This window comes from Molossus molossus, unplaced genomic scaffold, assembly GCF_014108415.1.
Source record: "Molossus molossus isolate mMolMol1 unplaced genomic scaffold, mMolMol1.p scaffold_m16_p_14, whole genome shotgun sequence".
Classification (NCBI taxonomy): Eukaryota; Metazoa; Chordata; class Mammalia; order Chiroptera; family Molossidae; genus Molossus; species Molossus molossus.
In genome coordinates, this window is record NW_023425349.1 from 56,632,728 (window position 1) to 56,659,941 (window position 27,214).

Here is a 27,214-nt window from a genome sequence, read left to right on the forward strand (position 1 = left end):
CGAAAAGATAAACAAGATTGATGGACCCTTAGCTAGGCTCACCAAGAAACAAAGAGAGAGAACCCAAATACACAGAATCAGAAATGAAAGAGGAGAGTTAACAACTGACACCACAGAAATACAAAAGATCGTTAACAACTACTATGAACAATTATATGGCAACAAATTCGACAATCTAAGCGAAATGGACAAATTTCTAGAAACACATAGTCTCCCAAAACTAGATCAGGAAAAGATAGAAAACTTGAACAGACCAATAACAACAGAAGAAATTGAGGATGTAATCAAGACTCGCCCAGCAAACAAAAGCCCAGACCCGGATGGCTTCACGGGGGAGTTTTACCGAACATTCAAAGAAGAACTAATACCCATTCTCCTCAAACTATTTCAAAAAATTCAAGGAGAAGGAAGACTTCCAAACTCGTTTTATGAAGCCAGCATAATTCTAATTCCAAAACCAGAAAAAGACACAACAAAGAAAGAAAACTACAGGCCAATATCCCTGATGAACATCGATGCCAAAATCCTAAACAAAATACTAGCAAATCGGATCCAGCAATACACCAAAAAAATTATCCACCACGACCAAATGGGATTCCTCCCAGGGATGCAAGGCTGGTACAATATTCGCAAATCCATAAACGTGATACACCACATAAATAAAATGAAGAATAAAAACCACATGATAATATCAATAGATGCTGAAAAAACCTTTGACAAAATCCAGCATCCATTTGTGATCAAAACGCTCAGTAGTATGGGAATAGAGGGATCATATCTAGACATAATAAAGGCCATATATGAAAGACCTACAGCCAACATCATACTCAATGGGCAAAAACCAAAAGCATTTCCCTTAAGAACAGGAACAAGGCAAGAATGCCCACTTTCGCCACTCTTATTTAACATAGTACTGGAAGTCTTAGCCACAGCAATCAGACAGGAAGAAAAAATAAAAGGGATCCAAATTGGAAAGGAGGAAGTGAAATTGTCATTATTTGCAGATGACATGATACTATACATAGAAAACCCCAAAGACTCCATCAAAAGTTTACTAGGCTTAATAAATGAATTTGGCAAAGTAGCAGGATACAAAATTAATGTCAAGAAATCGATGGCATTCTTATACACCAATGATGAACTCACAGAAAGAGAAACTAAGCAAAAAATCCCATTTACCATTGCGGCAAAAAAATTAAGATACCTAGGAATAAACTTAACCAAAGACCTATTTGCAGAAAACTACAGGTCATTGAAAAAAGAAATAGAGGAAGATATAAAAAAGTGGAAGCCCATACCCTGTTCATGGATTGGGAGAATTAACATCATTAAAATGTCCATATTACCCAAAGCAATCTATAGATTCAATGCAATCCCCATCAAAATACCAACGGCATACTTCACAGAATTAGAACAATTATTTCAAAAGTTCATATGGAACCAAAAAAAGGCCTCGAATAGCCACAGCAATCTGGAAAAGGAAGAACAAAGTTGGAGGGATCACAATACCAGATTTCAGGTTATACTACAAAGCCACTGTAATCAAAACAGCCTGGTACTGGCACAAGAACAGGCATATAGACCAGTGGAACAGAACAGAGAACCCAGAAATGGACCCAAGGCAATATGCTCAATTAATATTTGACAAAGGTGGCAAGAGCATACAGTGGAGTAAGGACAGCCTCTTTAATAAATGGTGCTGAGAAAATTGGACAGCTACTTGCAGAAAAATGAAACTAGACCATCAACTTACACCCTACACAAGAATAAGCTCAAAATGGATAAAAGACTTAAATGTAACTCATGAATCCATAAAAATCCTAGAAGAGACTGTAGGCAACAAAATTTCAGACATCATACGCAGCAGAATTTTTACTGACACATCACCTAAGGCAACAGAAACAAAGGAGAAAATGAACACATAGGACTACATCAAACTCAAAAGCTTCTGCGCAGCGAAAGATACAATAATCAAAACGGAAAGGCTACCCACTGTATGGGAGAGCATAATTGCCAATGATATATCAGATAAGGGGTTAATTTCCAATAAATATAGAGTGCTCACACAACTCCACAAAAGGAAGGCAAAGAATCCAATTAAAAAATGGGCAGAGGAACTAAATAGACAGCTCTCTAAACAGGACATACAAATGGCTAAGAAACATATGAAGAAATGCTCATCATTACTAATCATCAGAGAGATGCAAATTAAAACAACAATGAGGTATCACCTCACACATGTCAGAATGGCCGCCATCAACAAATCATCAAACAACAAGTGTTGGCGAGGGTGTGGAGAAAAGAGGACTCTAGTCCACTGCTGGTGGGAATGCAGACTGGTGGAGCCACTATGGAAAACAATATGGTGTTACTTCAAAGAATTAAAAATTGAACTTCCATTTGACCCAGTGATCCCACTTCTAGGAATATACCCTAAGAAGCCCGAAACACCAATCAGAAAGAATATATGTACCCCCATGTTTGTAGCAGCACTATTTACAATAGCTAAGATCTGGAAACAGCCCAAGTGTCCATCAGTAGGCAAATGGATAAAAAAGCAGTGGTACATATACACAATGGAGTACTACGCAGCTGTAAGAAAGAAAGACCTCTTATCCTTTGAGACTACATGGAGGGACCTGGAAAGTATCATCCTAAGTGAAACAAGCCAAACAGAGAAAGACAAGTTTCATATGCAAAATCTATGTCTAACATTTATATTCTATTTCCAAGACTTCAGAGAATAACTTCAATTACAATACTCCCATAACTAGACATTTCTATACAAAGCATCCTGTAAGAGTCTGTATTAAGACTGGTACTTAGCTCCTCGATCTTTGGGGCTTACTTCCTTTTTAGGAGTATGCAGGGTTTTTAAACACATGGTTTAAGAGAATCCAAAGGTTTCTATATCGTTTTTTGTTTTTGTCTATTTTGAATCTATAAATGTAACAGATTGAAACCCATTTAAAAACAAAACTAGATTTACCTCTCTAAAAAAAAAAAAAAAAGAATTCTTACAACTCAATGTAAAAAAAACAAAGAATCCAAGTTAAAAAATGGGCAGGTGGGGTCAAGATGGTGGCATAGGTAAACGCGGTATCGCATCCTCCCACAACCACATCAAAGTTACAACTAAACTATAGAACAACCATCATTCAAAACCACCTGAAATCAAGCTGAATGGCAGTCCTACAACTACGGAATTAAAGCAGAACCCACATCCAGACTGGTAGGAGGGGCGGCGGCGGACGGGTTGGTCCTACACTCACGTGTGGCGGATGAAAATCAGGAGGATACCTCGGCTGGGAAGGTCCTTCCTGAGGACTGAGGGGTCCCCATCCCACACCAGGTGCTCCACTCAGGGTTCCAGTGCCAGGAAGAGAATCCCCATAACTTCTGGCTGGAAAACCAGCGGGAACTGAGGCTCAGGGAAGCTGACCCGGCTGGAGCCCCAAGCAGCTCCTTAAAGGGCCTGCGCACGGACTTATCGGACTCTCTCCCTCTAAGCTTGGAGGGGAGGCAGCTCGAGGGGCACCAGAGACATACAGGGAAGAACTGAGCTGTTTGGCACTGGAGCGAGGGCTGGAGAGGGAGCTTTCTCCGGGACAAACGTGCTGTAAGAGGCCTTTGTTCCTTTGGTGAGCCCTTCCCGGGGGCGGCAGACAGCTGCCATATCTGGGACTCCAGCAACCTGGCTCACACTGGGAGCCCCGCCCTGCTGACTCCCTGAGGCCCCGCCCCGCCCCGCCCCACCCAACTTTCAAACTCACCCAAGCTGTTGCCACTTGCTTAACCACAGGATTGGCCTGTCTTGGATCCTGCTTCAGGTTTTTCCTAAATTCTTTTAAACGAGCAGCATCTGGTCTCATTGAGCCCCATACCTCTCATTAAGTAATACACTGAAACAAACACAGGGAGGCAGCCAAAATGAGGAGACAAAGAAACAGGTCCCAAATGAAAGAACAGAACAAAACCCCAATAAAAGAACTAAGCGAAATGGAATTAAGCAACCTAACAGATACTGAGTTCAAAATACTGCTTATAAGGATGCTCAATGAACTTAGTGAGAACCTCAGTGAACTTAGGGAGGGCCTCAAGAGCATAAAAAAGGACCAGTTAGAAATCATGGATACACAGTTAGAATTGAAGGAGGCATTAACTGAAATAAAGAATAATTTACACAGATTCAATAGTAGAGTACGTAAATCCAAGGAGCAAACCATTGATTTGGAATATAAGGAAGCAAAAAATGCCCAATCAGAACAGCAAAAAGAAAAAAGAATCCAAAACAATGAGGATAGTGTAAGGAGCCTCTGGGACAACTTCAAGCGTGCCAACATTCGCATCTTGGGGGTGCCAGAAGGAGAAGAGAGAGAACAAGAAATTGAAACCCTGTTTGAAACAATAATGGCAGAAAACTTTCCTAACTTGGTGAAGGAAACAGACATACAAGTCCAGGAAGCACAGAGAGTCCCAAACAAGATGAACCCCAAGAGGCCCACACCAAGACACATCATCATCAAAATCCAAAAGGTTCAAGACAAAGGGAAAATCTTAAAAGCAGCAAGAGAAAGGCAGCTAGTTACCTACAAGGGAGTTCCCATTAGGCTGTCAGCTGATTTCTCAAAAGAAACTTTGCAGGCCAGAAGGGAGTGGCAAGAAATATTCAGAGTGATGAAAAGCAAGAACCTACAACCAAAATTACTCTATCCTGCAAAGCTGTCATTTAGAATCGATGGACATATAAAAACTTTCCCAGACAAGAAAAAGTTAAAGGAGTTCATCACCACCAAACCATTATTATATGAAATAATGAAGAAAAAGATAAAATATATGAACAAACAAAATGGCAATGAATACATACCTATCAACAATGGAATCTACAAACAAAATGAACAGGTAGAACAGAAACATTCTCATAGATACAGAGAACATTTTGTTGGTTGCCAGTTGGGAGGGGGTTGGGGGAATGGGTGAAAAAGGTGAAGGGATTAAGAAGTACAAATTCATTGCTAGACTGACAAACCTCAAAGGGAAAGGGGTTGGGGGGTGGTGGTGGGAAGAAATAAACCAAAGAACTTATATGCATAACCAATGGACACAGACAGTAGTGTGGGAAAAGGCGGGAGGGGGGCGGGAGTGGGGAGAAGGGGGTCAATGGGGGAAAAATGTGGAACATCTGTAATACATTTTACATCCAACAATAAAGATTAAAAAAACAAAACAAAACAGGGCAGGTGATCTGAATAGAAATTTTTCCAAAGAAAGCATACAGGTGGTCAACAGGCACATGAAAAGGTGTTCAATATCATTATTCATCAGGGAAAAGAAAATCAACACCACAATGAGCTATTGCCCCATACCTGTTAGACTGACTATTATCAAAAAGACAAGTAATAGAAAGTGTTGGTGAGAGTGTGGAGAAAAGGGAACCCTTTGTAGTAATGTACATTTGTGCAAACACTATGGAAAGAACATGGCCCTGGCCAGTTGATGTAGGCCATGGTCCAAAGAGTTGTGGCTTCATTCTGGTCAAGGGCATGTACCTCAGTTGCAGTTCGATCCCTTGCCCTGGTCGGGGTCATATGGGAGGCGGCCAGTCCATGTGTCTCTTTCACATCAATGTTTCTCTCTCTCTCTCCCTCCTTCCCACTGTATCTGAAAATCAATGGAAAATTTTCCTCGGGTGAGGATTCAAAAAACAACAACAAAAAGAAAACAGTATGGAGATTCCTCTAAATATTAAAAATGGAACTATCAGATAATCTAGCAATTCCACTTCAGATTATGTATTTTATATAAAATATATGACATATTTTATATATTACATTATATCATATAAATATATAAATGTATTTTATATAAGATATCTGTTATATTTTATATATTATATTTTATATATATTATATAAAATTTAGCCATAAAAATGAATAAAATGTTAGCATTTGTGTTAACATGTTTGGATTCAAGGGCATTATTTTAAGTGAAATAAATCAGACCAAGAGACAGATACTATATGATCTCTCATATGGGGCATCAAAAACTAAAAAATAAACATAACAAGCTCATAGATACAGAGAACAGATTGATGCTGGTTGCCAAAGATAGGGGGTGGAGGGTGGGAGAAATGAGTGGAGTCAAGGTTAAAAACAAAAATGGTTGCCTTCCTGATTAAAAAAAATCTTTGTTGCCCTGGCCAGTTTGGCTCAGCGGTTAGAGCGTCCGCTTGCGGTCCGGAGAGACCCGGGTTCAGTTCCCACTAAGGGCATGTACCTCGGTTGCAGTTTGTCCCCGACCCTGGTTGGTCGTGCGGGTGGCAGCCACTCGATGTGTCCCTTTCACATCGATGTTTCCTTCTCTCTCTCTGCCTCTCTCTCCCTCCCACTCTGTCTGTACAAAAAATGGAAAAATGTCCTCGGGTGAGGATAAGAAAAAAAAAATCTTTGTTTATTTTTTTGTTGATTCTCACCTGAAGATATTTTTTCCATTGTTTTGAGAGAGAGAGAGAGAGAGAGAGAAACATTGATGTGAGAGAAACATCGATCGGTTGCCTCCTGCATGACCCTGGGGATTGAACCGGCAACCCAGGTATATGCCCTTGACAGGGAAATGAACCTGTGACCCTTTGGTCCCTAACCGCTGAGCAAAACTACCCAGGGCTTGATTTGATTTTTTTTAAATACTTTGTTTCATTTGAAAAATTTTAATGAGCATATATAATTTTTATCCCCAAATTCATCTTTTCTAATAAAATAAAAGAAATTACATTTACTGTAACATCACCTTAAAAAAAATAAGGACAGTGGATTTTTCTCAGCTTTTCAGCTTTATTGAGGTATAATTGATAACATCAACTTTTCATTCAGCGTTGATTGATTCATATTTGTTTCAGTTAGTATTTACGGAGGGTCAGGCACAGTTCTAGGAGTATAGCAGCAAACACAACAAGTTCTTTCTAGGAGGTGGGAGGGGAAGAGGACAGTAATGGGTGCTATGCAAAAAAATTAAGTCTAATGTTAATGTTCATGTTGATGATGATGATGGTGCAAAGGAAAAGTTAAATTTGCAGATTATTCTTTCTAATATATTCAATGTCTTTTTTCAGTCCCTATTTGCAACTTCTGCCTCATGAACCATTCCCTGCAGCAGAATGAGATGACGAAGAATAAAGTGTGTATTAGAAGATCGCGAGCCCTAGTCCTGGTTTTATCACTAGCTCTGCAGAGCTGGGCAAGTGCTCGGAGTAGCCTTTCTGAGCCTCACCGTCCTGGACAGTGAAATGGAGAGCAAGCCGGTCTCAGAGCTGAGACTGAGGCTCTGAGCACTGTGAGCTGTGCTGTTGTGTAAAGGTAAGGGTCTGTCAACAAATGATCTCTTCAGGCAAACCTTGTCATTTGAAATTGAAATTCTTTTTCCTTTACCCTCCTCCCCTCACTTGGCTCAAGATTTTAAAGATTGCTATCAAAAGACACATATTAGCAAATTAAGACACTATCATCGAGCAGATAATCTTTTTTGTTGTTGTTAATCCTCACCAGAGGATATTTTTCCTTTGATTTTTAGATAGAGTGGGAGGGAGGGAGAGAGAGAGAGAAAAAGAGAAAGAAACATCAATGGGAGAGAGACACTTCAGTTGATTGCCTCCCGCACAAGGCGGGGATCACACCCGCAACCCAGGCAAGTGCCCTTCACTGGGAATCGAACCTGAGACCCTCTGGTGTAAGGGCCAATGCTCTACCGCTGAGCCAACCACGCCAGGGCCTAGCTGATCGCTTTTTATTTATTTATTTAAATTTTTTCTTTATTGATTTTAGAGAGAAAGGGAGAGGGAGAGAGAGATAGAAACATCTTTGAGAGAGAACATTGATTGGACGCCTCCTGCATGACCCCCACTGGGGATCAGGCTCACAACCTGGGCATGTGCCCTAACTGGGAATCGAACCGGTGACCTCTTGGTGCATGAGTCGACGCTCAACCCGTGAGCCACACCGGCCAGGCTGAGCCAATAACTTTTTAAAAATTAATTACTCAGACTAGTCCCAGCAGATAGCAGTTAGCGTAGGGGTATAATGAGGATTGGGATATAATGTGAAAGGCTTCAAGGACAACCTGGGTCCAGGCTATTGGTGCCTTTAACAAAACCCCTGTACAGAAAGGTGGGTGGAAGGATCATCAAAACTAACCCTGCCTGTCTTTACAGTTTTGCCTCGGGCTTGTAGTTCACTAGTTCAGAGACCAGCACAGAACATGTATGTGGATGAAGAATATTTCTCAACAAGCACTAATTGACAAGCAAAACATGAAAAAGATTAATGCTGTTAGGATGTAGTCTGTTCCCAGTATCCACGAGTTTTCTCCAAGGAAGGCTGGCAGTGATGCACAGCCTGCTCTGGGGTAGGAACCGGTCACAGGGCCTGGGGAGACTTCGGAGCTGTTGTGAAGTCCCCGGGCCCAGATAGCAGCGTGAGGGGAGGAACAGTGCTGCGACCAGGAGGGGAGAGGCCCGCAGCAACTCATCCGGGAACCCCCAGAGTGGACAAAACCCTGTGATGCCTGAGACTCCACTCTTCACCCTGGGTTAAGGCGGCTCTTCAGCAGTGTTTTGCAGTTCATGAAATGAACAGAAGGAGGCGCCATTTCTGTACTCTTCCTGCTCAGTAATGAGGCACCTAGTGATAGGATTTACCACTTATATTTCATTTTACAGTTTTGAGAGTGTTTCTGATTTGATCCTTACAGCAACTAGGTAACAGGACCTGACTGGAGACAGGTCCTATTCTCTCCATTTTACAGACAGAAAACTGAGAGGCAGCCAGTTGAAGTGACTCAGTGTCAGACAATTAAGCTGCAGAGCTAGCTCTTTGACACCTGAGTCAGTGTCCTTCTAGAATAAAGCAGAGTTATCAGGGAGAACTGAGAAATGGACAGACCCCAAGAACTCTGACAACAGGAGCAAAGACCCACTCTAGGAGCCGTTCCACACGGAGTGGCCTGGGGACCCTGCTGCTCTTAGGACACTCAGAAGTCAAGCGGAACCTGCTCCCAGGTTTCCAACATATCATTACATTTAGCTTTGTTGGGTCATTCCGTGGTCGGAGCCATGAGTTGAGTTTGGTCAAGGGGAAGGAAGGGTATAAGCAGAAATGGGTTGGGCACCTGCCACTTTTCCAGCCCATGCCTCTCTTCTCAGGGACATAAAGACACCCGAAGTAACCCTCAGTGGCTACAAGTTGGGAACCCTTTAAAATGATTGCTGTTGACAAAGGCTAGAAGGCCTGGTATGATGTCAGAGATCCAGATGCCTAGGCAGCCTCTGCTTGCAAGAAGCCTAGGGTAGAGACACAAGAGCCTCTGAATCAGCATAAAAATTTGGCCAGAGAATGTTTTTCCATATCAATGTATTACTTAGCAATGGTTGCAATAGTGCTCTGTAATAAAAACACTCACATCTCAGTGACACACAACCAAAAGCATTTGTTTTCTTGTTCACAAGTCTGTGGGTTGGCTGGGCCCCCTCTGGATTGAGGCTGGGGGTCTAGCCCAGGTGCTGCCTGGTCTTCATCATTCCAGGCTCGGTGATGAACAAAGGCATGGTTGGTGAATGACATCCGCACAAAAGAGCAAGCCAAACTGTACGAGCACATTTAAAGCCTCTGCTTGTGTCACAGTGTCACTAACACTGCACTGACCAGCGCATCGTGGATACCACAAAGGGGAATGTACTCCGTACTAGTGGGAGGTACTGAAAAGTCATTTAGTAAAGGGCATGGATGCAAAATTCTAAAACATGGAGGGAATGAAGCATTGGGACAATGATGCAAAGTACGACAGTCAGTCATCTGACAAAAATATTATGAGTGACATTAAAAAGAATTAGACAACAGCCAACATTTATTGTTTGATTGTGTACTAGGTACTTTTGTTAAGTACCTTGCATGTATTAATTCACTTAATCCTCACAACAATCCTATAAGGTTGATACTCTTGTGATCTATATTTTACAGATGAAACATCATCTGTAACAGTGGGGAATTATAACCCATCCAACATTCTTTTGACATTGTTTCTGTAAATGCTGACTCTGACTAATATGTAGCTTGCAGATCAACAGCATGTTTGTATAAGAATCCTAGGAAGAATGCATGTATGCATAACCAATGGACATAGACAACAAAGCTGGGGATGGGGCGGGGGGGAGGGTGGTGGTGGGAAGGAGGGTGTCAATGGGGGGGAAAGGAGAAACATCTGTAACAAAAACAAATTAATAAAAATAATTTAAAAAACAAACAAAAGAGTCCTAGGAAGAAAAAAAAATTCTAACTTCAGAGGATACAGACTCTGACCTTTAGTAATCCCAGTTCTGGGAGATTTGCTGACCTTCAACCATACCGTCAGGATGACCGTGGTACCAGGGTTAGGAAGACCAGGATGGTGCACACCAGACCATCACGTGACTGGTTCTGAGGTCCTTATTGGAATGGACTGTGCTGGGCTGCACTAGAGAATGTTTCAACACCCTTCCCTTGTTTCTTTGTTCTGCGTATCCCTCTCTCTCCTTATAAAAGCCTCTGCCTACATTGAGATGTTGAGGGGGGCTTTGTGACAAAAGTCCCCCATCTCCTCAGGTGACCAGCACTTGAATAAAACCTATTTCTTTTTTCACCAGCGTCTGTCTCATGAGTTTGGTTTTTGTAGCTGCAGGCAGCTGAACTTGGGTTCCAGTTACAAAGGCGTAGCTGGGTTAAGGAAGAATTAAGATCACACAACCAATGGCAGAGGAGAACAGTAACAGTTACGTTAGAAAGGGTCACTGTCCATTTCCTCTTTCCCTTTTGTGTCTCTCCTACTCTTTCCTGTCCCTCCCCGACCCTGTCCCTCTCCCTATGTGCCTTGTCTTGGGAAACTATGACCTCTGGTCACCCAAGCCAGACCCCTTAGCGTCATCCTTGAGGCCCCCTTCACTTGCCTGCTGCCATGTGTATCAGTTCATTAGGTGCTACTGTCGGTACCTTAGTTTCTCCCATATCTGCATCCTTCTCTTAATTTTCTGCCATGGCCCTGCCACTTCTTTTCTTTTTAAAATTTTTATTGAATTTATTGGTGTGATGTTGGTTAATAATTATATAGGTTTCAGGTATATATTTCTATAATACATCATCTGTATATTGTACTGTGTGTTCACCACCCAAAGTCCAGTCGCCTTCTGTCACCATTTGTCCCTTCTTTACTCTGTTCTACCTGCCACTTATTTCCAAGAGGATCCCCTGTCCTTAGTCCTGCCTCCTTATCATTGCTGTCAGAGGGATTTTCCTAAGATTGCGGATCTAGGCAACTCATTCTCCTGTTTAAAAGGTTCCCACATTCCCTGGAGCCTTTAGGATAAAGATAGCTTAGTATTCCAGGCCTTCATTTTCTGCCAGTTGGTCGTGCTTTTCTCTAACTTTCCACACTACCTGCAAATCCTGTGCAGTTTAATGCCCTCTTTTATAGCATATGCTACACCCTCTGTCTGCATCTCCTGCTCCTCTTCTTCATCTCCGCAACTCTTATTGTCTAGATTCTTACCTCTGATAAGTCTTCTCCAATTTTCCCCTAGTCTGATTAAGTGTCCCTTCTCTGTGCCTCCAGCAGACCCTGTCCCTACTGTGTGGCATTTACCAGACTACATTGCAATAATGGATTCCACTGTCTGCTTCCATTTATCATTAGTTTTTCTCAAAATGTGATTCATGAACTCCCTATTTCAGAGTCATTTGTTATGTTTGTTTAAAATGCAGGCTCCTAGATCTCATCCCAGACCCACCAACTCAGAATCTTCTCAGGGCAGAGCCTAGAAATCTGCATTTTAAACATTTCCCAAGATGATTCTGACTTGTACCAAGTGTAAGAACCACCGCACTAGACAGGGCAGTGGCCATGTTTTTTGTACCCCTAAAATCTAGCGCAGAGTCTGGCACAAAGTAAGCACACAATGAATGTGTTCTGAATGAATGAGTTAAATGAGTAGCCTTGGGCAAGGACAATCCAAACACAAGGAGAATATATTCGGCTGCAGAGATTCCAGCTGCCAGTAGATGGCGCAATGGCAACACAAATATTTTCCCGTGAGGGGCAGTAGGAAGACAGGAAGTTTTGTTTCACTGGAATTAAAGCCTTAAATGCTGCATAATTGAACTTATCTTTTCCTATTCAGTTTGTCTTCCATTGTCCTACTTGCATAAATAAATTTATTTCTGAAGGCATGAAGACTTCGAGAAGAAAAAGAAGTGGAAGGAGACTGGTTATAGAGGACAGCTGAGCAGGTAATGAAAGAGATGGGAAGGATATTCTAATTACTCCTATTTCCATCCTCAAGGACAGAAAGCTGCTCGCAGCAAGCACTAAGTGTTGTGAAATTATCCAAAATATTCAAAAGAATATGTCATTTCAGCCAGAGGGTGGAGCCATCCTGTAATTTCTGTTAGTCATCCACTGTGTCATTTACGCAGTCAGATGCCTGAATGACTAACCTTTTAAAATTGTTTCCCTTACATAACAAAGTCTGAAAGCCCAAGACTTCCTCCTGGGGTGAGTACTTGATTCTCCTGAGGTGTTGACAGTGAGCTCCCAGTCTAAAGGCCAGGGCCCCATAGACAATTCTCCCTCCCCCTTCCAGCCTCCCTCCCACCCCTCCCCCACAGTCCCTGTGCAAATAGCTGATAGGGCTTGCAAGGGGCACCGGGAAGACTATCAGGCAAGGCCAGAGCTAAGGCTGAGCTGTTTTCCTCCCAAAGGGGAGCTTTCAGCCACAGGCCTTCAGAAGGGAACCCAGGGAGGAACTTGCAACTTTACCAGCTCTAGGCAAAAGGAAAAGAGTAGTAGACACAAAGAAGGAGGGGGCAAAATCTCTGCTCTTAGCCCAGTCTCTCTCTTAAGGGGAAGGCATAATTTAAAGGCATCACACAAATTAAGTACAATACATGTTAGAAATTACAATCAGTTCTGAATGACCATAAACGAGATGGAAGTGCATAAAAGTAATGAGAGCAGATACTCTTCCTTTTCTTCATTATTATTGTGAACCTTCCTTCTCAGATACTCCTCCTTTCTTCAGTGCATGGGACAACACTGAACCAACTGAGCCACACGGGCCAGTGCTTCCTCTTCCTTTTACTTCTTTTTTTGTTTGTTTTTTTATTCCTCATCTGAGGATACTTTTCTACCTATCATCAGATAGAGTGGGAGGGAGGGAAAGAGAAAGAGACAGAGAGAAACATTGATATGATAGAGCCACATAGCGACTGGCTGCCTCCCACACAGCCCTACCAGGGCAGGGGACAAATCGCAACCGAGGTAAGTGCCCTTGACTGGAATTGAACCTGCGACTCTTTGGTCCTCCAACTGATGCTCTAACCACTGAGCCAAACTGGCCAGGGCTTCCTTTTACTTCTTTTTAAATATTTTTTATTTTAGAGAGAGATGAAGGGAGAGAGAGAAACTGATCAGCTGCCTCCTGCACGCCCCCTACTGGGGGCGGAGCCTGCAACCAGGGCATGTGCCCTGACCAGGAATCCAACCGAGACCTCTCAGTCCATGGGACGATGTTCAATCCACTGAGCAACACCAGCCAGGCTTCCTTTTACTTCTTAAACAATCAAATTCAAAAGTCATTAGGTGTGGTCAAAACAAGGTTGGAACTTCATGGCCTGCTCCTGGTCACAGCGGCAGGCAAGGGAATCCTCCCAGGTTCCCACATGCGGTTTGGTTGCCCTCATGATGCTTGGCCCACAGCTAGCTCTAAATGGAGTCAGCGGCCAGGAGTTTGGGGAGCACCAGGCAGGACTGTGTCAGGTGGCAGATGTTTCTGTCTTTGTCCAATATCCCTTCTCCCAACCTGAGAAGAAGGGCTGCTCTGGGTCGGAGGGAGCAGTCCCTGGAACCAGGAGAGCCGAGCCTGCCCCAGTGCAGGCAGCACCCATGGCTGAACATGCAGAGAAAGCACTTTGCACATTCTGGGCAGGCTGGGTGAAAACAGCAGAAGCACCAGCAGTAATCTCTCTCTCCAAGGTAAGAACCTCACCTGGGTGGCTGAGGTGAGAGTAGCCAGCAGGGGGCAGGTTCCGGGGGCAATAGAATACCTGTTACATGACCAGGGAGGCAGATCTGGTTCAGCTTGTTCAGGAAGGGCAACGTGGAGGGGGGCAGGGAGCCATCCAGCCAGAGGCCCTACCCCCAGGGGACAGGCCCTGGCCCATAATACTGGACTGGACTGAATGCCAGGACTCAGCCTCAGAATGGCGGTGGACAAGGGAGTGGCTGGTTTTGCCTCAGCTCACAGCAGGGAGAGCACATTCTCCAGATCAGAGAGAGGCAGATCTGCTTCCTCCTCACCGACAGGGAATTGTGGGGGGCAGTGCGTCTTGTTGGAAGGGATCCCACCATTGGAAGGGTGGAGGGGAGGAGCTCCCCTTCTTTCTGTTCCTGGGGCAGTCTAGAGAGCATGGCCCTACAAATGGGGGTGTCTTCGAGAGAACTCCCCTTCTCTCTGTTCCTTCTGCTCAGGGGGTGGGGGAGGGTTAGGATTGGGTGCTGCTGGGGAAAGCTGTGGCCAGACTTTTCCTGCCCTGACAGCTGTAGAAGATAACAGGCCAAGGTCAAAGCTGCTCTAGGCTGGGTCCCAAATGGGCTACAGGTGCCAGAGGGTTGGGTTCTCTCTGGGAGAGCTGGGTTTAAGGGGAGGAGCTAGGGGCTGGGCTCTCTGGTGCTGTTACTATTATTGTGAACCCAGGTTCACTATTATTGTGAGCCCTCCTTCTTAGATGGTTGGTTAGATCCAGCATGGAACTCTTGTTTTCTAGTTCTCAAATCCACTCTTCTCTCACATTCTTATCTCAGAACTGCTGTCACTACCAAATTCTTTAAACCAAGAAGTTGGATATGATTACTGATTCTGCCCTTTTCCTACCCCTTCATATCAAACCCATTAGCAAGTCCTATCATTTCTACTTTTTTTTTTTTTTAATCCTCACCTGAGGACATTTTTTTCAGGTAGAGTGGGAGAGAGAGAGAGAGAGAGAGAGAGAGAAAGAACATCAACGTGAAAGGGACACACCGAGTGGCTGCCTCCCACACAACCCCAACCAGGGCCGGGCATGAATTGCAACTGAGGCACATGCCCTGGACCACAATCGAACCTGCAACTCATTGGTCTGCAGGCTGATGCTTTAACCGCTGAGCCAAACCAGCCAGGGCCATTTCCACTTCTTAAATATATTTCTAATATGACCACTTCCCTCTCTACTGCCACCACAATAATCCAACCATCCTCCTCTGCTGCCCAGAAAACAGGAGGAGCCTCTTTATTGGTCTCCCCACTTCCTCTTTTAGCCCCCATTCCTCCAATTTACACATCACCCACCAACCAGTAGACCCTCCCTGTGACTCTTAGGCATAGCACCCTGGTTATTTCCTTCAGCATACTTGTCACTAGTCACATATTTGTTTTGTTCACTTTATTGGCTGTCTCCCCCACTGGATTGTGGCACCTTGTTTGTTAGGGGCACCATTGTATACTTCCTGCCTAGCACAGTGCTTGGCAAGAGCAGATAACTAAATAGTTTGCATTTATTTATTTATTTATTTATTTATTTATTTATTTATAAAACTAATCTTTTCTTTTTATTGATTAATTGATCGATTGATTTTTAGAGAGAAAGGAAGGGAGAGGGAGAGAGAGAAAGAAGCATTGATGAGAGAGAACATCGATGGCTGCCTCCTGCATGCCCCCCACTGGCGATCAGGCCCACAACACAGGCATGTGCTCGGACCAGGAATCAAACCAGCGACCGTGTGGTTCATGGGTTGATGCTCAACCACTGAGCCACCCTGGCCGGACACATGCCCAGGTTGTGGGCCTGATCCCCAGTGGGAGGCATGCAGTAGGCAGCCAATTGATGTTCTCTCTTACTGATGTTTCCCTCTCTCTCTTCCTCTCTCTTCCTCGCCCTTCCTTGCTCTCTAAAATCAAAAGAAAAAAAACAAAGTGCTTGACTAGGAAAAACCTCATATTTGAGTGGGAAATAAGTTCAGTTTTTAGACATGTTGAGTTTTAAAAGATAAATATTTCCATGGGCCACTGAAAACAGCCAAACTGGGAAACTTCTTTGACAACTTGGTCAGCCATGAAATAGTCATGGGGTTTATTATTCTTGATTTCCTTATGTGTAAAGTCAAGGAATTGGAATAAATTCTATAATTGTAGCAGAAGAGAGAGAGCTAAAGCTTTAAAACTCTAAATCCTGTTAAACAAACATATTTTAATGGCACAGTCACATATTTTGAACTACAATTTTGTTACATGAAATATGACCATTAATAGGTATGCCATTATCTATTGAATAAACAAATATTTTAATTGAATGAGTACCTGTCAGAGCTGACTTAATTTCTACTTATGTATATTTTTCCATGCTTTCCAAAATTCCTATGGCAGCATGTAGTATTTTTATAAATAATAATAACAAAAAAAGCTAGGACACATTTTTAAACAAGAAAATAAAAGACTCACTATGTCAGCTTTTGAATGAATACCTTTGGGGTAAGCACTTGCTTTTACACACAAAACATATATAAGCACAGAAGTTACTAAATGTTCCCAGAAATCACTGGAAATTTCCCTCCAAGTACACACATGTTGATGTTTCTTGGAATTTCTTGCAGCTGGTTTCCCTTCTCTGGTTTCATACTGTCTTGGTCCCAAAAATCACTGGGCTGCAATTATACAATAAGTCCATTGTTCCGATACTTCTCCCTGAAGGCAAAACTCAGGGATTTGTCCCCTTTTTTGGTGGTTGTTATAATCCCAGACCTATTAACTACTCTTCTTGAGGTGGTTTTGATCTCTTAGAAGATTGTCACATCAAAAGTGTCTTTTCTGGGTTTATTTTTACCGTGGTAGGGCTTTCGTTCCAGCAGCAACCAGCTTGGGAAGGTAGTGACGGGGGGATGGAGAGTTTGGCGGTGGAGGGAAGTAGAAAATGGTGCATGCCAAATCCAGAGTCTTCTTGGTTTTTAGACTAAAGAATGGTCCAGAGGTGAGTGATGGGAATGAGAATGGTCTGGAAATAATGCCACTGAGAAATAGTGCAAAAACGGTATATTTCACCAAGAGAAGAAGGTAGTTTGTTGGGTCTTTGTAGTAAGAGGGATTAAATTTCCTCATAGAATCAATGCATTTCAATAAGAGAAAGAAGTCAACTAGATATACAAAGAACTTTTAAACAATTGGAGTTATTGGGAAGTGGAGCATGCTGCTTTTATTAGACATAAGCTGTCTCTCTATTTGGGTTTTCAAGAAGATCCTGCGGGGTGGGGGGGAGACCCTGGAAGGTTACTCTCTGGGAATGATACGGCGGGCTGTGTGTTGGACAGAGCATTGGACTTGGTTGTCTTGAAGATTCTGTCAGGCTCTGAAAAATCAATGATTCCACGAAGAATTAACTAAGTAGTCTGTAAACAGATACTGATCCCACAGATGATACACATTGTTCTTTTAGTTATATAATCATTTGGTACATCTGTGTGATTTCAGAGGTACATTTTTCCAGTGTCTTCAACTGCATTGAAACCTCAAGTGTCCATAATGTAGAGCCACATTAGACTCTCTGATGTAATAGTCAGGACAGGCTGGATTATGTTACAATAACAAGCAATCCTCGAATCTTCAGTAGCTTAAAACAACACAATGCAGGTCTATTTCTCACTCAGGCTATTCACTCATGGAGGACTGACTGATGCATCGTATTTGTTTTCATTATAGGATCCAGGCTAATGGAGCATCTATAGCTGGAAAAATGCTGGTCACCATGGCAAAGGGAAAGAGGAGCTTCAGTTTGAAAGTGACACATATAATTTCTCACATTTCACTGGCCAAAGCTAAAGGCATGGTCACACCTAAAATCAGGTGGGCAACAAAATACCTATGCCTTGGGGCAAATCAAAGTGACTTATAATACAAACAGCATATAATTTATGATTTTAAAAAAGTTAGATGTGGCTAGAACTTTTGAAATGCTTTACTAGAATTGAGAACAGCTTGTTCTTTGTTCTCTCAAGTAGTTTCAACATTATTGCAGTTAGAGGACTGAAAGCTACAGGCCACAGAATATGATCTAGTTCTTACTCAATGGTTCCATCTGAAATGGAAACTAACAAGAATCCATGAATCATGTGTGGGGTTAGTTTTTCAAAGCAGAGCTTTATAGTAAGTACAGATTCCAAGTGTATAGAGATAGTAAGGCCTCATCTTTGGGGTAGCTGGACAGTCTTGGTGTAGGGAAACTCCTGAGCCTGTTGTCTTTGGTAATGACTAGCCTCACTCTTCTAGTCTTGAGTGCTATTTGTAATAATAATTACAAATGTTATTGTTTTATATGTGTTGGCAAGAAACACTGGCTAGAACAATGGGTACTATATTCTGGAAACTAATACTGGTCTATAAGCAAATGTTTACCAACCTAGTAAAGTGAGAATAATAAGTAATACTTAATGAGTACAATGGACGGAATGTTTATGTTCCCTCAAAATTCATATCTTGAAATCTTGATCCAATGTGATGGTATTTGGAGCTGATGACGTTGGGGGGTAATTAGGTCAAGAGTGTGGCTCCTTCAGGAATGAGATTAGTGCACTTATAAGAGGCCAGAGAGCTAGTTAGCAGTCTTTTCTACCATGTGAAGACAGAACAAAAAGATGGCCATCTGAAAACCAAGAACCCAAGCACTCACCAAGAACCCAACCATTCTGGCATCCTGATCCCAGATTCCAGAGCTGTGAGGAATAAATGTCTGTTGCTTAAGCCACTCAATTTGTAGTAATTTGTTACCACATCCTGAACTAAGACAGTGAATAAGGTTTGAATTAAACTGTTTTTAATTCAAGGACTGTACTTTATTTTGAAATTATGTCCTTACCATTTTTTTTTTTTATCCTCACCTGAGGACATTTTTCCATTTTTTTCTTCAGATAGAGTGGGAGGGAGAGAGAGGAAGAGAGAGAGAGAGAGAGAAACATCGATGTGAAGGGACACATCGAGTGGCTGCCACCCACACGACCAACCAGGGCCGGGGACAAACTGCAACCGAGGTACGTGCCCTTAGCAGGAACCGAACCTGGGTCTCTCTGGACCACAGGCCGACGCTCTAACTGCTGAGCCAGACTGGCCAGGGCTGTCCTTACCATTTTTGAGAGAAAAGAAATTGTTTGGCCCAGGCTGGGTAGCTCAGCTGGTTAGAGCATTATCCCAGTCCTCTAAGATTGTAGATTCCATCCCTGGTCAGGGCACATACAAGAAGCAACCAAAGAATGCATAAATAAGTGGAACAATAAATTGAGGTTTCTCTCTCTTTCTCCCCTTTCCTCTCTCTTTAAATCAATAAATAAAATTCTTTTCTGTTTTTAATGACATATGTATATTTTTAATACATACCTGAGAACATTTTTCATTGACTTTTTTAGAGAGAAGGGGAAAGAGAGAGAGAGAGAGAGAGAGAGAGAGAGAGAGAGAGAGGAAAGAGAAACATTGATTGGTTGCCTCCTGTACATGCTCCAACTGGGGCCCGAACCTGAGACCTAGGTATGTGCCCTGACTGGGAATCAAATCCATGACCTTTCAGTGTATGGGACGATGTTCTAATCAACTGAGACACACCAGCTAGGGCAATAATTAAAACTATTTTTAAAAGAAAATTTTTGATAAATTAAAAATACACCAAAATACTGCTTATTACCTATCAGATTGGCAAAAATTTTAAAGTTTAACAATATACTCTTTTGGTGTGTCTATAGAGTGACAGGTACTTTTATATGTTGCAGGTGGGAATACAAAATAAAATGATTCATATGAAAGGGAATTTGGCAATATCTAGAAAAGTTACATATGCATTTATACTTTGACCCAACCATCCAGCTTTTAGAAGTATATCCCAAAGTTATAATGGCAAAATATTAAAATATATATGAGCTGAGCTATTAATTGCTTTAGTGTTATAATAGCAAGACACTGGAGATGTCCATTTTTTAGTGGGCTGTTGAATAAGAAGTGGCCCATCGACACAAAAGAAGTTATGGAGTAAATTCTAGGATATGTTTTTGTCCATTGAAAACCACTGTGAAGAAAATTGTGCGTGGTATGCTACTACTTATCTAAGAAAGCCGAAGGGAAAGGGAATAAAATTATAGATGTATGCTTATATTTTAAAAAGGCTAACCCAAAACTTAAAACAAAACAAAACAAAAACAGTCCTCTATAGGGGGAGAGAGGGGCAGGGTAGAGAGAACAGGGATAGTAGCTACGTTTTTTTCTCTATATACTATGTTTTGTAAATATGTCTTGTTTTGTAAATTTTACATAATTAAGAAATAAAGTTAAATTAAAAAAATAAATCCCTGCCCTGCTGGTGTGGCTCAGTGATTGAACGTCGACCCATCCACCAAGAGGTCACATGTTTGATTCTTGGTTAGGGCACATGCCCAGGTTGTGGGCCTGATCCCCAGTGGAGGGCATGCAGGAGGGGCCAATCAGTGTTCTCTCTCATCGATGTTTCTGTCTCTCTCTCTCCCTCTCCCTTCCTCTTTCTCTAAAATCAATAAGAAAAAAATAATAATAAAAAATACAAATAAATAAATAAATAAATCCCTGCCCTGCCTGTGTGGCTCAGTGGTTGAGCATTGACCCATGCACCAAGAGGTTGCTGGTTTGATTCCCAGTCATGGCACACGCCCAGGTTGTGGGCCAAACCCCCAGTTGGGGGCATGCAGGAGTTGGCTAATCGATGTCATCAATGTTTCTATCTCTCTCCCTCTCTCTTCCTCTCTCTATAAACTTAATAAAGAAAAAAATATATGTATTAACAGTTTAAAATAAATAAATCTCTAAAAATTGGAAGCAAAATGAAACAAATGAGTCTAACTCTATATTGAGTAGATGATATAACCACACAGAGGGGAACTATTTGAAGTAATTAAAAATACACACACACACACACACACACACACAGTAACTGCCCTAGCTGGTGTGGTTCAGTTGATTGGAGCATCATCCTGTGCACTGAAAGGTCGCTGGTTTGATTCTCAGTCAGGACACATGCCCAGGTTGCTGGTTGGATCCCCAGTTGGGGCACATACGGGAGGCAACAGATTGATGTCTCTCTCTCTCTCTCTCTCTCTCTCTCTCTCTCTCTCCCTTTCCTCTCTTTCTAAAATCAGTAAAACATACCCTTGGATGAGGATTGAATAAATAAATAAAACATAATGTTAATTCTCAAAAAGGAAAAAATAAAAACCACTAACTTTACTATATATCTCTTGTGGAGTATACCCTAAGGAAAATAAAATATTGTAAACTCTTTTCTGTAGTCATTTTGTTAGTGGTAGTGTCAGTATTCTTGATATAAAACTATCTTTTTGTGTGTTTTGTGGGATAAAGCAATTGAGCAATTACAATGAGGTATTGGAAACCAAGATTTTTGGTATGGGAACAAAGAGATACAAATGTAAGAACAATGAGGTTAATTTAAATACCTTGAATCTGGAGTTTGAACTCACAGTATATTTTATCTTAAAAAAGAAAAACAGTATTTTTCTGCTCTATCTATGGAAAAATCTTAGAAACAAGAACAAAATAGCAAAGGGTGCCCAGATTATGGCCTCTAATTACCACTTCCCACTAAAAGAAATCACAGCTTCTTGGAAAAATGTCTGATTCCAGATTAGAGACAGAAAATATACAAGTTGAGCCTGGAACATTGTAACATCCAAGAAAGCAAGAAAGTTATCAAGGAATACTTGTCATGCAAAAAGGCTCAGCAATCCAAGAGAAAGAATAAGCAGGAGGCGGCATTGCCTTTAAGACCTCATCTCAGAAGTCATACTGCTACTTCTGCCATATTTCATTTATTAGAAGTGAGTCATTAAGTCCCAGCCATACTCAAGGGAAGGGAAATTAGAATACACCCGTTGACAGGAGTTTCAAAGAATTGGTGGACATATTCTAAACCCATCACAGTTGGTCTCCTTTTTTCTTCTTTTAATTTTATTGTTTTATCCTAAGGTGATAGAAATTGTAGTCTCAGAAACTTATCTTAGTTTATTTTTTTATTTTTTACTTTTTTTTGGTATGTGCCCCTAGTGGGAACCGAACCCAGGACTCTCTGGTCCACAGGCGATGCTCCAACCACTGAACCAAACAGGCCAGGGCAAACTTATCCTAGTTTAAAAATGACTGCAGAATCGGATCCAGCAATACACTAAAAAAATTATCCACCATGACCAAGTGGGATTCATCCAGGGATGCAAGGCTGGTACAATATTCGCAATTCAATAAACATGATACACCACATAAATAAAATGAAGAATAAAAACCACATGATCATATCAATAGATGCCAAAAAAAGCCTTCGACAAAATCCAGCATCCATTTCTGATAAAAACGCTCAGCAATGTGGGAATAGAGGGATCATATCTCAACATAATAAAGGCCATACACGAAAGACCTACAGCCAACATCATACTCAATGGGCAGAAACTAAAAGCATTTCCCTTAAGAACAGGAACAAGGCGGGGATGCCCACTTGCGTCACTCTTATTTAACATAGTACTGGAAGTCTTAGCCACAGCAATCAGACAGGAAGAAAAAATAAAAGGGATCCAAATTGGAAAGGAGGAAGTGAAACTGTCATTATTTGCAGATGACATGATACTATACCTAGAAAACCCCAAAGACTCCATCAAAATTTACTAGACTTAATAAATGAATTTGGACAAGTTGCAGGATACAAAATTAACATCAAGAAATCGATGGCATTCTTATACACCAATGATGAAATTACAGAAAAAGAAACTAAGAAAACAATCCCATTTACCATTGCGGCAAAAAAAATTAAGATACTTAGGAATAAACTTAACCAAAGAAATAAAGGACCTATACTCAGAAAACCACAGGTCATTGAAAAAAGAAATAGAGGAAGATATAAAAAAGTGGAAGCACATACCCTGTTCATGGATTGGAAGAATTAACATCATTAAAATGTCCATATTACCCAAAGCAATCTATAGATTCAATGCAATCCCCATCAAAATACCAACGGCATACTTCACAGAATTAGAACAAGTACTTCAAAAGTTCATATGGAACCAAAAAAGGCCTCGAATAGCCACAGCAATCTTGAAAAGGAAGAACAAAGTTGGAAGGATCACAATACCAGATTTCAGGTTATACTACAAAGCCTCTGTAATCAAAACAGCCTGGTACTGGCACAAGAACAGGCATATAGACCAGTGGAACAGAACAGAAAACCCAGAAATGGACCCAAGGCAATATGCTCAATTAATATTTGACAAAGGTGGCAAGAGCATACAGTGGAGTAAGGACAGCCTCTTTAATAAATGGTGCTGAGAAAATTGGACAGCTACTTGCAAAAAAAATGAAACTAGACCATCAACTTACACCCTACACGAGAATAAACTCAAAATGGATAAAAGACTTCAATGTAACTCATGAATCCATAAAAATCCTAGAAGAGACTGTAGGCAACAAAATTTCAGACATCATACGCAGCAGAATTTTTACTGACACGGCACCTAAGGCAATAGAAACAAAGGAGAAAATGAACACATGGGACTACATCAAACTCAAAAGGTTCTGCACAGCGAAAGATACAATCATCAAAACAGAAAGGCTACCCACTGTATGGGAGAGCATAATTGCCAATGATATATCAGACAAGGGATTAATTTCCAATACATATAGAGTGCTCATACAACTCCACAAAAGGAAGTCAAAGAATCCAATTAAAAAATGGGCAGAGGAACTGAATAGACACCTCTCCAAATAGGACATACAAATGGCTAAGAGACATATGAAGAAATGCTCAACATCACTGATCATCAGAGAGATGCAAGTTAAAACAACAATGAGGTATCACCTCACACCTGTCAGAATGGCCTCCATCAACAAATCATCAAACAAGTGTTGGCGAGGGTGTGGAGAAAAGGGGACTCTAGTCCACTGCAGGTGGGAATGCAGACTGGTGGAGCCACTATGGAAAACAATATGGTGTTTCCTCAAAAAATTAAAAATGGAACTGCCCTTTGACCCAGTGATCCCACTTCTAGGAATGTACCCTAAGAAGCCTGAAACCCCAATCAGGAAGAATATATGTACCCCCATGTTCATAGCAGCACTATTTACAATAGCTAAGATCTGGAAACAACCCAAATGTCCATCAGTAGATGAATGGATAAAAAAGCAGTGGTACATATACACAATGGAGTACTATACAGCAGTAAGAAAGAAAGATCTCTTATCCTTTGAGACTACATGGAGGGACCTGGAAAGTATCATCCTAAGTGAAACAAGCTAAACAGAGAAAGACAATTGTCATATGATCTCACTTATTTGTGGAATATAATGAACATAACAGTCTGAGGAATGTGGTAGTCCCAGAGACGTGGAAGTGGGGTACAGACTGACAATCCCCAGAAGAGGGGGTGTTGGGGGAGAGATAAACCACAGAACTTATATGCATGTATGCATAAACAATGGACATGGACAACAAAGCTGGGGACAGGGCAGGGAGGGATGGGGAGGAAGGAATCAGGGGCGGGAAAAGGAGAAACATCTGTAACAAAAATTAATTAATAAAATAAAATAAAATAATAAAAATAAAAATGACTACAGTCCTGGCCTGTTTGGCTCAGCGTCGGCCCATGGACCAGAGAGTCTCGGGTTTAGTTCCTGCTAAGGGCACATACCTGGGTTACAGTTTTCCCCCACCTCCGATTGGGGTCGTGTGGGTGGCAACCAGTCACTGTGTCTCTCTCACATTGATGTTTCTCTCTCTCTCTTCCTCCCTCTCTATCTGAAGATGAATGCAAAAATGTCCTCGGGTGAGGATAAAAATAAATAAATAATAAAAATGACTGCAGAGTTGATTTTCATTATACTGGGGACTGTACCTCTATCTTTCTCATGAGATTAAGGTGCCTTCTTGCTTATTAGCAGGAGAGTCAAACTAAAAGGATCATGAGTAGTATATAAAATAAAGTATTATTATTTTTATTATTGATTTTTTTTTTTATCCTCACCTTAGGACATTTTTCCATTTTTTGTTCAGATAGAGTGGGAGGGAGAGAGAAGAAGAGAGAGAGAGAGAAACCTCGACTTGAAAGGGACACATCGAGTGGCTGCCTCCCGCATGACCCAACCAGGGCTGGGTACAAACTGCAACTGAGGTACATGCCCTTATCGGGCACTGAACCTGGGTCTCTCTGCATCATAGGCCAACACTCTAACCACTGAGTAAAACTGGCCAGGGCTTATTGATTTTTTGAGGGAGAGAGAAACATAGATGTGACAGTGAGACATGGATCGGCTGACTTCCACATGCCCCCCCACCAGGATTGAGCCCACATGTGCCCTAACTGGGAATTGAACCAGCAACCCTTCAGTGCATGGGATGATGCCCAACCAATTGAGCCACACTGACGAGGGCTAAAATAAATTATTATTATTTAACATTTAATTTAAATCCTCACCTGAGGACATTTTTGCATTTATCTTCAGATAGAGTAGGAGGGAAGGAAAGAAAGAGATCAAGCAAGAGAGAAACACCTATGTGAAAGGGACACATCGACTGGCTGTCCCCCGCACAACCTGGACCAGGGCTGGGGACAAACCATAACCAAGGTACATGCCCTTGACCAGAATCGAACCCGAGACTCATTGGTCCGTGGGCAGACGCTCTAACCGCTGAGCCAAACTGGCCAGGGCTAAAGTAAATTATTTTTAAAGGTGAAAATGGTATATTGAAACAATTTGAAAGAAACAGAAGGATGAAGATTTTTAGGTAAGAAAAATACTGAAGGTTAGGATAAATTCTGAAGGGCGAATTCATTTGTAATATCACTAAAAATTCTCAATGGGACTAAAGGAGAGCAAATATACAGGATTGTCACAAACAAATGAACAAAGGCCAACTCTTACCTTCCTATCTCCCAAATATTCCCAGGCTCATCATAACCAGAAATATTCATAGTAGGTTGGATATAATCCTACAGTTTCCTTTCCTGGAAATAATCTCTTGTGCAAAATGCATGATATAAGATAAACAAGAATGTTTTTTCCTCCTCATCTCCCAGACATTCACACTGGTCTTATAGCAACTCTCAGATACATTGTATCGTCCTTTTTTTTAAATCCTCACCGGAGGATATTTTTCCATTTTTTGTTCAGATAGAGTGAGAGGGAGAGGGAGAGAAAGAAACATCCACGTGAAAGGAACACATCGAGTGGCTGCCTCCCACGACCCAACCAGGGCCAGGGACAAACTGCAACCGAAGTACGTGCCCTTAGCAGGAACCGAACCCCCGCCACAGGCCCATGCTCTAACCGCTGAGCCAAACCGGCCAGAGCTTTTTTTTTAAGTCTTTTTCCTCCATCAAATCAGAGAATCTGAGTAGTTCTTGGATCGCAGGCAGCATGGTCACTTGAGGTGTTTATTTAAAGATACATTTCTAGAGCTAACCACATACCTACCAAATCAGAAAATCTTGGATTGTGACCCAGGAATACGTATCTTTAAAAGATTCCCCCCGGTGAATTTTTTGTATGATAAAGCTCAAGGACCACCGGATTAGGCTGAGAACAGGGTCTGAGTCTTCCTCATCTTTTTTTTTTTTTATCCTCACCCGAGGACATTTTTCCATTGTTTGTACAGACAGAGTGGGAGGGAGAGAGAGGAAGAGAGAGAGGGAAACATCGATGTGAAAGGGACACATCGAGTGGCTGCCACCCACACAACCAACCAGGGCCGGGGACAAACTGCAACCGAGGTACATGCCCTTAGCGGGAACCAAACCCGGGTCTCTCCGGACCGCAGGTGGACGCTCTAACCGCTGAGCCAAACCGGCCAGGGTTGAGTCTTCCTCATCTTTGCATTCTTAGTCTCTCATCTTGTATTCTTGTATGTTTACTGGCACGGCCAACTCTAGACCTTTAGTAAGTGTTATAAAAATGCTTATGAAATTGAAGTGAGATTTCCCCCAAGCTCTGGCAGCGAGCTGCCGGGTCCAGGGCTGTTGACCGAGCCGCCGCTGGTCAAAAGCCCCGTCTGAGGTGGCGGCTGGTGTGCGGGTTGCGGCAGGAGAGAGGCGCGGAGTGAAGGTGAATGAAGCA

At 42.0% G+C, this 27,214-nt stretch overlaps 1 long non-coding RNA gene across 1 annotated transcript in view; it reads left to right on the plus strand.

Annotated features, from left to right (window-relative positions):
* The window catches only part of LOC118629666, a 20,274-nt gene extending 10,735 nt beyond the window's left edge, over positions 1-9,539 (plus strand). The window contains exons 2-3 of the long non-coding RNA XR_004959497.1: positions 7,109-7,352; positions 8,204-9,539. This is a non-coding gene — a long non-coding RNA (uncharacterized LOC118629666). The remainder of the gene's footprint in view (positions 1-7,108; positions 7,353-8,203) is intronic.
* Positions 9,540-27,214: the final 17,675 nt, after the last annotated feature.